At 34.6% G+C, this 17,561-nt stretch overlaps 2 pseudogenes; both read right to left on the bottom strand.

Annotated features, from left to right (window-relative positions):
* Positions 1–297: 297 nt before the first annotated feature.
* LOC120199355 lies at positions 298–751 on the bottom strand (annotated as a pseudogene).
* A 3,119-nt stretch (positions 752–3,870) lies between these two features.
* LOC120199354 lies at positions 3,871–4,780 on the bottom strand (annotated as a pseudogene).
* Positions 4,781–17,561: the final 12,781 nt, after the last annotated feature.

Genomic DNA, 17,561 nt, shown 5'->3' with positions numbered 1-17,561 from the left:
AAATTATAAACATGAAAATCTCAAATCGTGGACTAAATGAATTAAAGCAGAAAATTCGAATGACCCTTTTGCTAAATACCGAAAGCTATAACTGAACCTAAATCTGGAAATACAAAATCATGACAATACAAAGGGATAAATTCGACAATCCTTATTAATGACTAAGTGAAATAACGATAAATTAGAAGGATCAAAACTATCTTACCTCTAGTTTCGATGGCTAAAAGATAATTAACCCAAAGTTTTATAAAACCTAACTTTAAAAACTAAACCTAGACTAAACTTATACCTAAACTCTCACACACAGCAAATCTCTCTTCTCCCCCTATTCTTCTCTAGGTCCCTTATGGTATCATAATGATTCCATCCAACCTCTAATGAAAATAACCCGACAAGTTAATCTTATCATACGGGGCAGAACACCCTCATAGGCCTTCAAACGAGCAAGGGCAGCTGCACCATGCGTGGTATTATGCGGTATCATTCTACGAACGGAGTGCAATATATTTTGGAGGGGGCACGGAAATGGATAGGCCATGGAAGGCTTGGTGTTCACGTTAATGGAGGATCTCATGTACTTCATCTTCTGGCAGACGAATCCGTCGGACATACAGATTTCCTCGCATCTGACAACGATGACTTTCTGGCCGTTGAGCAGCTCCTTGGCCATGATGGAAACCAAATAACCGAGTATGTAGTGGCGGGCCTCGACTACCACTTTCTTCGCGCATAGTCCTGATCCGGACACCATTGTCTTTACCTTAATGGTGTTTTCCCCCTAATTCTCTCTCTCGTACACTCTCGACCAAGACCCCAAAATAAACAAATCCCTAGCAAATCGGTGTGAGCCACTGCATGCTTTCCACCTTTGTTCTATACCTCAAATCGGACTCTCAATATACACCGATCTCCTATAAACCTACCAGACTCTCGACATTTCTCTTGACTCCAGACAAGGCCATAAATTGTGAAACCCTTAAGACCTAAGTAACATAAGGCTTCTCTTTTCCTTCTACTGTTTTGATTAAAAATATTTATTTACTAATCTCAACTCTTCTTTTCCTACAATGAAATCAGAATGGAAATGAAATGGAGTCAACACGACTCCATCTGAGTTCGCACAACACAGGTAAATATCCAATCCATATCTATTTTTTATTGATTTCGAAACGCCAACGATACACAACATGCTAGGAATTGAAAAATGAAATGCTACTGTTTTGATTAAAAATATTATTTACTCTCAACTCTTCTTTTCCTACAATGAAATCAGAATGGAAATGAAATGGAGTCAACACGACTCCATCTGAGTTCGCACAACACAGGTAAATATCCAATCCATATCTATTTTTTATTGATTTCGAAACGCCAACGATACACAACATGCTAGGAATTGAAAAATGAAATGAAAAATACCTCAAATCATTACCATTTATTTCTGTTTATTCGAAAAAAACATGAAGGGATAAAGACCTTTGTTTATATTACTTGGTTACTGTGCTGCTGATTTTTGGTCGTTTTATTTCTTTTTTCCACTGAAGCCCCTTGTCCTCTTCTTGCATATTTTCTTTATTGGTTGTTGAGATTAAGATGGGATTAGGTGAAATCATCCCCTAATTTTTGGGTTATGTGTTTAGTTTGACTTAAGGTTGTTTGCTTGCAAATTTCACGTGGAGACTGCACGTGGGAGCTGGAAATGATTCAAAATGGGTTGGGTCTTGTAACTGGGTCAAACTTGGGCCTTCTCTGTTTTGTGGGCTCGGGTCTTGTAATTGTTGTTGTAATTATTTGTACTCTAGCTGGGCTTGTAAGATGTAAATGGACTTTAGACACTTAATTTGCATCGAATTTCATTTGTATCTCGATTTCCATATACGATTACAATTCCATTGAGCCTAAAGTTCCAAAAGCAAACTCCACGCTTCATCATTTGAATTAATGCTTCATCGAGCACCAACACCTTCAAATTATTTCCTGATCATCTTTAAATGGATTAAAATGTCCGAACAAAATTAGGGTATTACACATTGTGTAATGCACATACGACTTCACCTGGAGTGCACTACAAGACTTGTCCCATTTTATGGTGGAGCAGATTACCATCATTACGTTGGAGGACAACGCCATAGCAACTTTGCTTCAGTGTTTACTTACTTTTATTATATCTACCGTATTAAAATGGTAATTATAAGGTAATATTTGTTAAATTTTTTTAATTATTAATATATATATATATATATATATATTACAAACATAATTGTTCAAACCTAAAATTTTCAGACATAACTAATGAGTTTTCCCATAATCTTGATCTCTTATTGGACTCCCAGTATCAACCTTTTGGGTCTAGTTTTAGAGGCCTCAAGCAAATGGGGTTATCGGCATATTCTTAAATGATCCATTTGTTCATTGCAGTGAATGAAACCCAATTTCATTTTAGGCTTGCCCTTGTCCAGACTTCAAAGGCTTCATATCACCTCTGTTTTGGATAATTGAATCCGTTTGATGGCTCATGCTTAGCCTATCTCATTCAACTAAAGTTTACAATTTTGGATCGGTAAATTATGTTTTTTGTCATTCATCTTACCAATATTTCTGTTTTGGATACTCAATTTTGTAATTTTTTATTTTCATCACCAACATTTAAATTTTGCTCTTTTCGTCCGTTAAGTATCCAGCTCCAATAATTTTTTTTATAAAGTTATGCACAATTCCCTTGAAACTTTTCTCTTAAACCATGGCCCTCTCTATTTTTTTTATGAAGAGGAGGGAAATTGGATGAATTTTCTTATCATTTCTTTAAATTTATATGACATTCCTTTTCAGGCATTATTGTGGAATTTTTACCTTCATCGGTTATAAAATGACACGTGTTATAAATTACAAGGTTAATCATAACCCTAGCGTAGAATTTGTATTGGGTAAATTACAATTGTAACAAATGAACTTTATTCTCTCTTCTATTTTACTCCCGTACGTTAAAAGATTTAAATTTAGCCACTCAACTTTATACAATGATTTTTTCGGACACTGGACTGTTTTTCCTCAACTCTGCGATGAAGTGGTATTTTTCTTAAATTTTTATCAATATATTTTATAATATTATTGTTTATATTTTTTTATTAGTCACCACCTATTTACTGCTCTTCCCTACTCATTTATCATTTTTCACCATCCATTGCTGCTCACCAATCTCAGCATCTAGAGATAAGATAAAGGATAATAATCTGTTGTCTCGTTCCATATAGTCAGGATACTCATCATCATGTTAAAGAGGGGGAAGAATTGAAAATCAAAGAGAAAAACTATGGGGAAGAAGCTTTGGCCTTTGAAAGAGAAGGGGAGACGTGGTTAGCAAGGTTGGTTAAGAACAACATAAAGGGAGGGAATGTCAACGTTAGTGGGAGTTTGTTGGTTCGATACATGTCAAGAAGTAGGATAGTAAATGTGAGAAAATTTAACCCAAAGGTACCTATTCAAGAAGCTAAATCCATCGCCAGTTCCCTTTATGACCACATCAAGCAACATGACCCTCTCACTGTTCCTAACACATGGATCGCTGCCTAGGAAGCTGGCATTGATGGATTAATAAACAGAAAAACACACATGAAGATAATGTTAAAAAGGACAATGGAAAGAAAATTGTTAAACTTGTTCCGCAACAAAGTCGGGCCTATCAAAAAAATTTTGTACTGTACGTTGCCTGAAGCACCTCGAACTGACTAACGAATTTTTACAAGAATGGCGATCTGGTATTCAATTCGATCAGAAGAAAAGTTTGTTAAAAGTTACACAATCATGTTTTGAGCTTGCATTAAGCTGTTGGCTCAAATGTATATGATTCAAACAAACAAACAATATTATTGAACGTCACGTTTTCAAATCCCAAGAACTCTCTGCAATGATCTTTGGGATCTTAGTTTCTTTAGTTAGGTTGACAGATGTTGAAATCCTATCAGTCCCTTTAAACTTAGAATTTTTCAACCACTCGGCTAAATCCTTACTCCATGTTAGATAAGTTGCCTTAAAAACATTGTCATACTCTCTCCTCGAAATCGTAAAATCAATGCATTTTTTCTAATACCATTACATGGATCTAGAGATATTGCATTTTCGATCGCATAATATTTATCGCGATCGTTGATACAACAAATGTTATTGCGGTCACTTTGGTATCATGGCCATGAATTTTTTCTAAATGAGTTGATTTTAGAAAAACTATTTTTTTAAAAATAATTTAAAATAAAGGAAAAACAGCAAAAAAAATAGTTGAATAGCATAATGTTATTGCTTCAATTGGCCGCTACCCATTAAATTGCGACTGCACACATCATTATTGATGTGATTTCGCTTCACATCGTTATTTCTCGCGATAACAGTTTCAGACACCGTCACGATCACGATATAATGATCGTTACACTACTATTCGGTAGTTATTTGAATTTCTGGTTGTAACCCCTCAGCGCATGTAACTAGATTTGAGCATATAGTTTCTCGTACCAAACATGTAATTAATTGACATCTTTTTATCAGAATTGAGCACGAGGGTCATGTCCACCACGATCTAGTTGTCCCTTCTACTGTGAATATAAGTCAGTTTCAATGGCTTATCTACAACCCTAACTAAGTTCAGAAATTGAAATCAAAAATTCTTTTTGGGGGCATCATATTCGATGATGAAGAAGTCGGGTTTCTCAACAGCAAGAGTCAAGCCGTTCAGGTTGGGACCCTTGACGACAGTGACGTTAGTCATGGAGGAGTGAAGCTTGATATTGTTGTGGAATTCGGGTTAATTTCCACCAATAATAACAAATTCATCTTGAAAACTATTATCTAGGTGACTAGTGTGAAAACGATTGTACTAAAAATTACCCCAAGGTAGATTCCCAGGAAAGAGTGGAGGGGTCACAATGGTCCCTCTTAAAACCCACTCTCCTTAGACAGAACTACTAAGACAAATAATTTTAATAGGACAAATAATTTTAATAGGACAATAATTAACAACAACTATACCCGACAATAGCTATTAAATAGACATAAAAGAGAAAACCAAAATTTAATGAGGTTAGGCCAAAATTATGCCTACGTCCTCGAACACTACTAAAATAATATTTCACTAATAGAGGAAAATATTACAAAGAGAGAGAAAGAGTACAAATAGCCTTTAATATAGAAGAATGCTTATATTTATGGGATGCTAAACTAAGTAGGATGATGGCTTTATTTATAACAAAAGAATTTCCCCTCCTCCTTATACAAAACCAATGTGGGATTCAAAATTTTCCAAAAAACCAACAAATCTCCACCTTGGCAAATTCCACACACATCTCTCAAAAAATCCAATCTTCAGTAGTGTCCGCAAATTCATCTTTCAATTTGTAACAATATTGACCAAAGTCTAAACAATGTTTATACTTGACCGCAATTACCACTTTTGTCAACATATCAGCAGGATTCTCAGTGGTCTGAATCTTCTGGATTATGACTCCACCTTCTTCTAGAATCTCTCGTACAAAGTGATATCGAACATCGATGTGTTTCGTCCTTGCATGGTAAACCTAGTTCTTTGCTAAATGAATAGCACTCTGACTGTCACATTGCACTTTGATGTGCTTATGTTCCATTCCCAATTCACCAAGCAACCCTTGAAGCCAAATTACCTCATTCACAGCCTCTGTAACTGCCATATACTCTTTCTCTGTAGTAGACAAAGCCACTGTTGACTTTAAGGTGGACTTCCAACTGACTGGTGCTTTTGAAAATGTAAACACATAACTAGTAGTTGATCGACGCTTGTCCAAATCACCTGGATAGTCTGAATCACAATACCCAACTACACACTGACCATTTTGTTTGTCCTGCTGAAAGACCAAACCAACATCTACGATGTTCAGAATATACTGCAGAATCCATTTCACAGCTTGCCAATGCTCCTTTCCAGGATCATGCATATACCTGCTCACAACCCCAACTGCCTGTGAAATATCGAGTCTCGTACACATCATTGCATACATCAAGCTACCAACAGCACTTGCATACGGAACATTTGATATGTATTCCCGTTCTGCATCATCCTTAGGTGACATGGATGCACCGAGCTTGAAATGATGAGCAAGAGGTATTGTTGAAAACATTTTGATATTTCGATATAACAAATTAAGTTAAATGAATTTTAAGATTTTCCAAAAATGATTTTCTAAGTATATTCGATATAATTATTCAAATATCAAAACATTACTCAAAATATTTCAAAAATCATTTTTAATCCTTACTTACGTGTAAAATTAAGTTTTAATCTTAAAACAATTTCAAAATAATCTTTCAAAGAATTTCGAACCATTTCAAAGCCAAAAATTCCAGATTGCTCAGAGGGAACCGATTCCCCCCCCAAGGGGGTACCGATTCCCCCCTGAATGGTTTGGCTCCGAGATTTCCAGAATGCTTGGAGGGAACCGATTCCCCCATAGGGGGTACCGATTCCCCCTGTTCAACGGTCGAAATATTTGAATTTTACACTTAGGGAACAGATTCCCCATAGGGGGTACCGATTCTCCCCACGCTCCAAACTGTTTTATTAATTGTTTTCACACTAAAACGGCTATATGATCTTCACTAATCCCCACGTTCAGAAGAGATTCAAGGTGTATTTAAACAAGTTCTGAAGCCCTTGATCAACAAGAAATCATAGAGAAACAAGAGAGAAAGCATCAAACACCAAGTTTGTGCAAATCAAGCCAATTTTCCTTTCAATATTCATTTTGCTCTCAAGAACACCATTTGTGCTCATTTATAATTATCTTTGAGTGTTCTTTTCTTGTTCTAGAATTGTGCAAACATCTTACCTTGTGAGGTTTTCTTGTAAGTTTGCAATTTGTAATTCTCTTTGGGAAAAAGAGTGTTCTCAAGAGTTGGGGTATACTTTTGAGGGATTTGTAAGGTTATCTCTTTGGCCTCAAAAGAAAGAACAAATTAGTGAATTTGTTGGAAAATCCTTAGTGTGGATAGCTAAGGTAGTGGACGTAGACTTTGTTTGAGAAAGTCGAACCACTGTAAATCGTTGTGCAATTACTTTCAATTTTCTGCAAAAGCTTCCACAAAATTTTTAATTACCAATTCACCCCCCTCTTGGCCGATTCCTTCGATCGATTAACTCAACAATTGGCATCAGAGCCTAACTCATTTGAAGGTTTAATCCCCTCTTGAGTCGATTCGGGAAGAGTTATATCGATTATTAAAGTCATCAATGGCCTCCGCTTCAAACTTCGACTTCGGTCTCGATTCGATGCCCGTCAACAAGCCTCCTTTCTTCAATGGAGCTAATTATGCCTATTGGAAGAATAGAATGATGTACTTCATTCAAGAAAGTGACATGGGAGCATGGAATGCTGTAGAAGAAGGATACATCAAACCTCTCACTCATCCAAGGTTGTGGAGTGAAGGAGAGACAAGAATGTTCCAGCTCAACTCCAAAGCCATCCATATTATTTTTTGTGCTCTTGGACTAGATGAATACGGAAGAGTTTCATCGTGTAAAACCGCCAAAGAAATATGGGACAAGCTTCAAGTCACACATGAAGGTACAGATGAGGTAAAGAATTCAAAAAATTAGTATTCTAACGCATAGCTATGAAAATTTCAGGATGAAACCAAATGAAGACATCAAAGCTATAACGGATAGATTTTCAACGATTGTCAATGGTCTCAAATCATATGGAGAGATCATCTCAAATGAAAAGCTTGTGAGGAAGTTAGTCTACTCCCTCCCAAAATCATGGCAATCAAAGAAGACGGCAATCATCGAGTCTAAGGACCTATCGTCCTTAACTCTTGAAGAACTTATCGGTTCACTCCTCACTCATGAGATAATGCTTGAAGATGAGGTGGACCTTGATAAAGTTGAAGAGACACCAAAGGAAAAGGAGAAGAAGAAATATTGGAGTTGCTCTCAAATCCACAAAAGATGAGAGTGATTCTAATAATGATGATGATGACGAGGAAATGGCATTGTTTGCCAAACGGTTCAGAAAAATGATGAGACCTTACCAAGGAAGAAAATTCAAACGAAACGAAGGCCTCAAAATGAACCAAAAGAAGGACCCAATCATTTGCTATGAATGCAAAAAGCCGGGGCATGTCAAATATGATTGCCCACAATTGAAGAAAAGGGTCAATCAAAGATAAGCACAAGGCTCATGTGGCTACATGGAGCGATGAAGAAAGTTCCGATGAAGAGGAACAAGAAGTAGCAAACTTGTGCTTGATGGCATTCGGGGAAGATTCTAAGGTAACCTCTAACTCATCCGATTTTGATGATTTATCTTATGATGAGTTATTTGAGGAGTACAATGGGTTGGCTTCGGATTATGAGAAATTGTTTTTAAAATATAAAAATGATGTTTCAAAATTGAAAAATGAAAACAACTCATATCCAAACCAACAACGATCTTGAAAGTAAAAATCAAAGATTTGCAAATCAAACTAGAAGAGTTTGAAAAGAAAAATTTAGATTTGCAAAATTACTTTCAAGATCAATGATGATCATCAAAAGAAAATTGATGATCTTAAAAACTTCTTTTGATAAAGTTGGAACAAAACATTTTGAAAAAGGTGGAAATTCAAAATCCAACTTTGTTAGAAAAGTTTTAGAAACTACAATCATAGAGGTCCCCAAAGAACCTCTAATGGAAAAATCATTAGAAGTATGTGGGTTCCTAAAGAACTCATTACTACTAAAGATAAAAATATCCTACACAAATGGATACCTAAGGGGACTAGGATTTTGGAAACTAATGAATATGGACCCAAAAGAATTTGGGTACCAAAAATCAAAAATTAATCTATGTTTATAGGGAAAGGAGCATTGCTACAAGGCACGGGAAACAAATTCAAATTCATGGTACCTTGATAGTGGATGCTCAAGACATATGACCGGAGACAAAATCCGGTTCATTGAGCTTAACGCCAAAAATGGAGGAGAAGTGACTTTTGGAGACAATTCAAAAGGTCACATTGAAGGTATTGGTACAATAGGTAATAACTCTTCCATACAAATTAAGAATGTTTTATATGTGAATGAATTAAAGCATAATCTATTGAGTATTAGTCAATTATGCGATAAAGGATTCAATGTCTTATTTGAAATTAATGGTTGTAAAGTCATTGACATGCTATCGGATTATGCTTGTTGGTCATAGAATAGGAAACATTTACATGGTGCATTTAGATTCTATTGATATAACTAATTTATGCCTAGTTGCTAAGGATGAACATGATAGTTGGTTATGGCATAGGAGACTAGGTCATGCTGGTATGAGTGTTTTGCAACGGTTAATTCAAGGAGACTTAGTAAGAGGGTTGCCTAAGCTTAAATTTGATAATGATAAAATCTGTGATGCATGTGCTAAAGGAAAACAAAAGCGAGTTTCTTTTAAATCTATTAATGATGTATCAACTAGTAGAATATTACAATTGATCCATTTAGATCTTTTTGGGCCAACTAGAACTACTAGCTTGGGAGGAAAACAATATGCATTTGTCTTGGTAGATGACTATTCTAGATACACTTGGGTTCTATTCTTAAGTACTAAAGATGAAGCATCAGAAAATTTCATCACATTTTCAAAAATAATCCAAAATGAAAAAGGTTACTCTATCACTAGTGTTAGAAGTGATCATGGAACTGAATTTGAAAATCTTGGATTTATTGTGTTTTGTGATTCTAATGGTATTAGCCATAATTTTTCAGCACCTAGAACCCCTCAACAAAATGGAGTTGTTGAGAGGAAAAATCGAACTTTAGAAGAAATGGCTAGAACTATGCTTTGTGAAAATAATTTGCCAAAATATTTTTGGGTGGAAGCCACAAATACCGCTTGTTATGTTGTAAATTGAGTAATGATTAGGCCAATTTTAAAGAAAACACCATATGAAATTTTCAAAAATAAAAAGCCTAACATTAGCTATTTTCATCCTTTTGGATGTAAATGTTTTGTTTTAAACAACGGTAAAGAAAACCTTGGCAAATTTGATGCTAAAAGTGATGAAGGAATTTTTCTGGGTTATTCCTTAAATTCTAAAGCTTATCGTGTTTTAATAAAAGAACATTAGTTGTAGAAGAGTCTATACATGTTGTTTTCGATGATAATCCCCTCCGAGGAAGGATTCTTCTGTTAATGATGATGAAGGTATTGTACAAGCAAATGACGTTAGACATGACGTTGGAGAATCATCATCAAAGGAAGAAACAAAAGATGAGGAAAAACTCATGATCCCCTCGAGAATCCAACCAGTGAAGAAAGGGAAGTATCTTTTCCAAGAGAGTACAACTATGTCAAGGATGGTGAAATTATAGGTGATCCATCAAAAGGGGTAACTACTCGATCTTCTCTTAGAATATCTGTAATTATGTTGCATTTATTTCATGCATAGAGCCTAACAACATCAAAGAAGCATTAAAAGATGAACATTGGATTATGGCTATGCAAGAAGAATTAAATCATTTGAGAGAAGTAAAGTATGGACATTAGTTGAAAGGCCTAGTAATAAATCTACTGTAGGTACTAGATGGGTTTTTTAGAAATAAACTTGATGAAAGTGGTAATATAGTGAGGAACAAGGCTAGACTTGTTGGTCAAGGCTATACTCAAGAAGAGGGCATAGACTATGATGAAACTACGCTCCCGTATAGGATGGAAGCAATTAGAATTATTAGCATTTGCATGTTTCAATGAATTTAAATTATATCAAATGGATGTTAAAAGTGCATTTTAAATGGTTTTATAAAAGAAGAAGTGTACGTGGAACAACCTCCAGGTTTTGAAGATTCAATTTTCCGGATCATGTTTTAAAATTGACAAAGCTCTTTGTGGTTTAAAACAAGCTCCTAGAGCTTGGTATGAAAGATTGTCAAAATTTTTAATTGAAAAATGTTTTTTAAAAGGAAAGGTTGACACTACATTGTTTTTAAAGAGAAAAGGTAAAGATTTATTAGTAGTTCAAATTTATGTTGATGATATAATATTTGGTTCTACTAATGATGTTCTTTGCCAAGAATTTTCTAAGCTAATGCAAAGTGAGTTTGAGATGAGCATGATGGGGGAGCTCTCATTTTTCTTGGGACTCCAAATCAGCAAAAAAAGATGGCATCTTCATTAATCAAGCTAAGTACGTCAAAGATATGCTCAAGAAGTTTGGACTGGAAAATGGGAAACCTCATAACACTCCAATGAGCTCTTCAACAAAGCTTGACTAGATGAAGGAGGTAAATGTGTAGATGTTAAATTATAGGTCAATGATTGGCTTGCTTTATCTAACCGCAAGTAGACCAGATATTATGTTTAGTGTTTGCTTGTGTGCTAGGTTTCAATCATGTCCTAAAGAATCACATTTACTAGCTGTTAAGAGAATCTTTAGATACCTTAAGGACACTCCTAGTTTAGGACTTTGGCATCCTAGAGACTCTAGCTTTAGCTTGCATGCCTTTTCTGATACGGATTATGGAGGATGCAAATTAGATAGGAAAAGCACCTCCGGTACTTGCCAATTCCTTGGAAATATGTTGATTTGGTTTTCAAAGAAACAAAATTGTGTTGCATTATCTACCACTGAAGCGGAATACATTTCAGCCGGTAGTTGTTTGTGCACAAGTTTTATGGATGAAACAATAACTTTTTGATTATGGAATTGAAGTAGGTACCATTCCTATCAAGTGTGACAATACTAGTGCTATTTGTCTCACTAAAAATCCCATCCAATACTCTAGAACTAAGCACATTGAAATAAGACATAACTTCATTAGAGACCATGTCACTAAGGAAGATGTAGTTCTAGAATATGTTGATACTTTGCATCAATTAGCGGATATCTTTACAAAACCCTTAGACAAGGAAAGGTTTTGGACACTTAGAAGAGAATTAGGTTTAACTAACCTATCTTCACTTAGTGTTTAAAATAATTTAGCACTTTTAATAAATACTGAAAAATGCTTATAATAATAATTGATTGCATTCTTGCTATTAGTTAGGGGGAGTTTATGATTCTTAGTGAAAATTAATTTTATGTTCAAATAATGTTTAAAGATTAATTTAATTGTTTGAACATAATTATTTTTCAATATATGAGTTGTCTATACCACTAGAGAAGATTAATTTAGCATTTTATGTGCTTAAAAGTCGGATTTTAGCATTTTGGTGCAGAGGGAATCGATCCCCCCATGAGGGAACCGATTCCCCCTTTGAAGGGGAACCGATTCCCTCCACAGGGGAATCGATACCCCCTGGGGTTCTGTTAAAATCGGGCAAGAACACCCAAAACCCCAAAACCTATTCCGCCGTTTCTCTCCCTCAAACACTCAAATCTCCATTCTTGCCTCAAATCATTGATTTTAATCGAAATCACTTCAATATCATCTCCTAAACTTGCAATCATCATTAAAATCGTGCAAACAACATCTAAATCCCCTCAATCTTCATCTTTCAAGGTAAATTTTTCTAAACTCTCTATTTCATTGTTTTTGAACATAGGATTAGTTTTAATTAGTTCTAGGTTAAAATAGTGATCGGGCATTGATTGTTTAGTGATTAGAAACTAGATGTTACAACTAATTTCATCAAAAACACAAAAATTTTCCAAAAATTTTAAATTTTCGAAATTAAAAAAAATGTTGTTTTTCAAATCATTGTGTTTTGATTAATTTATGTTGTTGTTATGAAAACTATACATATATTGTTTCTCAAAACCATATTTTTTTTTCAAAAGTTTTTCAAAAAACTTTGCCCATTAGGATTGATTTAGAGAACCTTGAAATATTGATGACTCAATTGAGTTTTGGGATTAATTGAATTGCATACATTTGTTTTTTAAAATTGCAGGTTATCCAATCTATTCCGATTTCCTTCACCATGTTAATCCTAAACGTGCTAGGTCTTCATCTAGTCGTTCACACCGACAACCAAATCCACCTCCAAATCCTCCACCTATTCCAATTTCTAATCCTAATCCTATTGATCCTAATTTGACTATCCAAAATTCGTGTTTCAATCATCCTGGTCCTAGAAATCATCGTTTTGTATTATCAATTTCGACTCTTACAAAATCCGGGAAGAACGTATTCCTTCTCGTCAAGCTATGTTAGCTATCAATTTTAAAATCTTCCTCTTTACAAGAGTGGAAATTGATAAACTCTTTGACCTTGAACCCATCGTTTCCATCAACTTGTTCGTATTTTCTATTCTAATGTCGTTTGTGTTAAAGACCAAACTGAAACCGAAACCATAGGAATTCGTTCCTACCTTCTAGGACAATTCTTATATATTGACTCGGCTTACATAGCCAATACATTCGGATTAGATAATGAAGGGATTTCAAATGAAAAACAGGTTTTAGGATCTCGTTATAAAGAAGGGATAGTGCAAGTGTCCTAGACCTTCATGAACGTTTTCTTCATCTAATGATTCTTGGTGGTTTCGACCATCTGGAGGTCGTTATTCTACTCTTAGAGCCTTAGATCTTTGGTGGTTACATTGTTTTGAAACAATATTAAATCAACCTACCTCAGATTATTTTTGCTGAAATTGTTGAAACCGTAAATCTTGTTCCTAATAAAAAACTCTGTTCATCTCTTGTTTACGGTTGTATTTTGAGTAATATGTTTCCAAAGCTGGGCTTAGAGTCGGTCTAGATGCCGTTTTTCCTCTTAAGAAACAAATTAACCTTCTTTCCTTAACGAGAGCGGGATGGATTAAGGATAAGGAAACCGGGAATGGGTTCGATCTTCTGCAACTACTCCGGGAGCTAGTTCTTCACAAGCTTCACCCGAAGCTTCACCCGAAGCTGACGAAGATCTTGAGCTTGAGCAACTAATGCGAGACATCGATGAAGCTGAAGCTGAACCTGAGCAGGCCGAGGAGCAGCCCGAAGAGCAAGCACAAAAATCGACTCAAATGCCTCCATATTTTCAATCTTTTATGGAGACATTTGATTACCGATATGCGACCATGGATTCGCGCTTTAATTCTATAGAGCCCATTTATCCACAATGGGAGCTCAACAATTAGAAATTCTTCGGGAAATGCGTGTAAATAATGAAGCAACCAACGCACATATTAATGACCTCACTAACGAAATGGCCGCTATGCGAGCTCGTTTTCCTCCTCCTAATCCGGATATATGATTAAATGTTTACTTTGTTTTCCAAACTTATTGTTTTAACATTTTGATATTTTGGGATGTTTGAATTTGAGGATTTGTTTGGATTATGGATGGTTTGAACTTATATGTTTGGTGTGATTTATTATTATTGCATCATTTACATCATTATTAGCAATATGACCAATTTTGCCATATCACATTATTTATGAATATTGATTACGGAACTAATGGCTAACGTTTCTCTTAATTGTGATCTTAGCAGCTTATGCATACTATACCTAATCAATTGGCTTAATATTTTTCACGTTTATTTGAATCTTTTGATTTAACAAAAAGGGGGAGAAGTGTGTTTTAAGTGTGTTTTTAAAATGATAAATGGGAGAAGTGTTAAAGTAAGGAGTGTGTTTTTAAAATGATAAATGGGAGAAGTGTTAAAGTAAGGGGGAGTAATTTCAAAACTTGATTTCAAAATCTTAAAATTACTAAAATGTTTTGTTATATCAAAAAGGGGGAGATTGTTGAAAACATTTTGATATTTCGATATAACAAATTAAGTTAAATGATTTTAAGATTTTCCAAAATGATTTTCTAAGTATATTCGATAATTCAATATCAAAACATTACTCAAAATATTTCAAAAATCATTTTTAATCCTTACTTAAGTGTAAAATTAAGTTTTAATCTTAAAACAATTTCAAAATAATCTTTCAAAGTATTTCGAACCATTTCAAAGCCAAAAATTCCAGATTGCTCAGAGGGAACCGATTCCCCCCAAGGGATACCGATTCCCCCCTGAATGGTTTGGCTCCGAGATTTCCAGAATGCTCGGAGGGAACCGATTCCCCCATAGGGGGTACCGATTCCCCCTGTTCAACGGTCGAAATATTTGAATTTTACACTTAGGGAACCGATTCCCCATAGGGGGTACCGATTCTCCCCACGCTCTAAACTGTTTTATTAATTGTTTTCACACTAAAACAGCTATATGATCTTCACTAATCATCCCCAACGTTCAGAAGAGATTCAAGGTGTATTTAAACAAGTTCTAAAGCCCTTGATCAACAAGAAATCATAGAGAAACAAAGAGAAAGCATCAAACACCAAGTTGTGCAAATCAAGCCAATTTTCCTTTCAATATTCATTTTGCTTTCAAGAACACCATTTGTGCTCATTTGTAATTATCTTTGAGTGTTCTTTTCTTGTTCTAGAATTGTGCAAACATCTTACCTTGTGAGGTTTTCTTGTAAGTTTGCAAATTTGTAATCTTCTCTTTGGGAAAAAGAGTGTTCTCAATAGTTGGGGTATACTCTTGAGGGATTTGTAAGGTTATCTCTCTGGCCTCAAAAGAAAGAACAAATTAGTGAATTTGTTGGAAAATCCTTAGTGTGGATAGCTAAGGTAGTGGACGTAGACTTTGTTTGAGAAAGTCGAACCACTGTAAATCGCTGTGCAATTACTTTCAATTTTCTGCAAAAGCTTCCACGAAATTTTTAATTGCCAATTCACCCCCCTCTTGGCCGATTCCGTCGATCGATTAACTCAACAGGTATACTAATTGGTTTTGACTTCTCATTCATGCCAAAATGTTTTAGTACCTTCCTCAAATATTCTTTCTGAGACAAACAAAGTCTCCCCAATTTCTTATCTCTTGATAACTCCATGCCTATAATCTTCTTCGCTTCACCAAGATCCTTCATCTCAAACTCCCTATTCATTTGAGTCTTTAGTTTCGCAATTTCTGTCTGACTCTTGGAAGCTATCAGCATATCATCAACATAAAGAAGAATATATATATATGATACATCTTGTAGCTTGCGTAAATACACACAATGATCATATTTGCTTCTTGTGTACTTCTGCCCTATCATAAATGTAACATCCTCAATATCGGGTTAGTGACTAAATTGTAAAATTTAGGAATTTAGGGATAAAAGTAGAAAAGTTGAATAGTTCAATGATTTATGTAGAGATATTTCCTGAAAGTTATTAGTAATTATTAAAGGAGATTAAGGGAAAAATGGTCTTTGTTATCTAAAGATAATTATCTTATCTCTTAATAAAGAGATAAGCTTGTGGGGAGAGGTATCTGGAAAACTCTTCTCACTTCTTCTTCCTCCTCCACGTGAGAGCTCAAGCAAAGGTAAGCTTAATTTCAGTTGGTTAATTCTTAAGTTTTAAGCTTAGTTTTGATTCTTGGGGTGCTAAGAAAGATTATTTAGAGATTAAAGTATGTTGAAACTTCAAAATGGATGAGTTATGAAGGATCAAATATGAAGAGTTTTTAAGTGAATTAGTGAAATAGAATGAGTTAATAGATTTTGAAGTTGAATTTGACTTGTCAATGGTTAAATTGAGAGATATGAAGTGATAAAATGAGTTTTAAAACATGTTGAAATCTGGTATGATTCTTGAAGTTAATAAAGAGGAGAGGATATTAAGGTTCAAGAAGAGGTAAATGAATATAAATGAGTTTAAACATGTATATATAAGTTAGGAATTTGAAAGGGGATGAAATATGAAGCATTTGAGTTGAATTAAATGGATTTTCGGGCTTAAAATGCAAATTCTGGGCAAGGTGTATCGATACACATTGAATGTGCATCGATGCACTCTTTAAAGAAGAAACATCGAATGTAATTGGTACATCGATGCATAAGGAGTGCATCGATGCATCCCTTTAAAATGAAAACATCGAAGGTAATTTGTGTATCGATGCATGGGTAATAAGTTATAGGATCATGAACTATGTAAAATACAAATTACTTATGTAATAACGAGAGAATGTGGCTTAAGACATGAAACATGATATAAATTACTTGATTTAGATATAAGAGAATTGGTATAATCAACTTAAGGGATGAAAGGAAAAGTGGGATAATTTAAATAGCATTGACCTATAGAACAATACGAGAATAATATATATATTAGGAACTTTTGATGATAATTTATTAGAAGACTTGCATATGTGATAAGTTATGTGAGAAAGATAAGGAATGAAATGAATATGTGAGCAAAGAGGACCAAGTATAAATTATACTATGGTATAAGTGAGTACATGAGAAAGGTTATAAAACTCTATGATAATAATATAAGTTAGGATGCATGGACATAAGTGATTATATGAATAAGTAAATAAGTTATGGTAAAAATTTCATGGGCTTAAATGAAACTAAGGTACGAGGTAGATGGTAAATATCTATGAAGGCTTATGAGAAAATTATAGGAGCTATGTGGAACTGAACTAAGTAAAGAAATTATATTAATATATAAGAGGAATAATAGAAGTGATATGTGTTTATAAGTATGACATAGGTTACATGATTTAGGTGAATATAAGAAAAGAAAGAATAAGCTATAGGAAATGATATAAGTTAGTATATACCTATATGATATATGTTACTAAATATGAGATA

This window comes from Hibiscus syriacus, unplaced genomic scaffold, assembly GCF_006381635.1.
Source record: "Hibiscus syriacus cultivar Baekdansim isolate YM2019G1 unplaced genomic scaffold, ASM638163v2 tig00005411_pilon, whole genome shotgun sequence".
NCBI lineage: Eukaryota > Viridiplantae > Streptophyta > Magnoliopsida > Malvales > Malvaceae > Hibiscus > Hibiscus syriacus.
The sequence above is the reverse complement of the archived record's forward strand: the minus strand, read 5'-3'. Positions and strand labels throughout refer to the sequence as shown.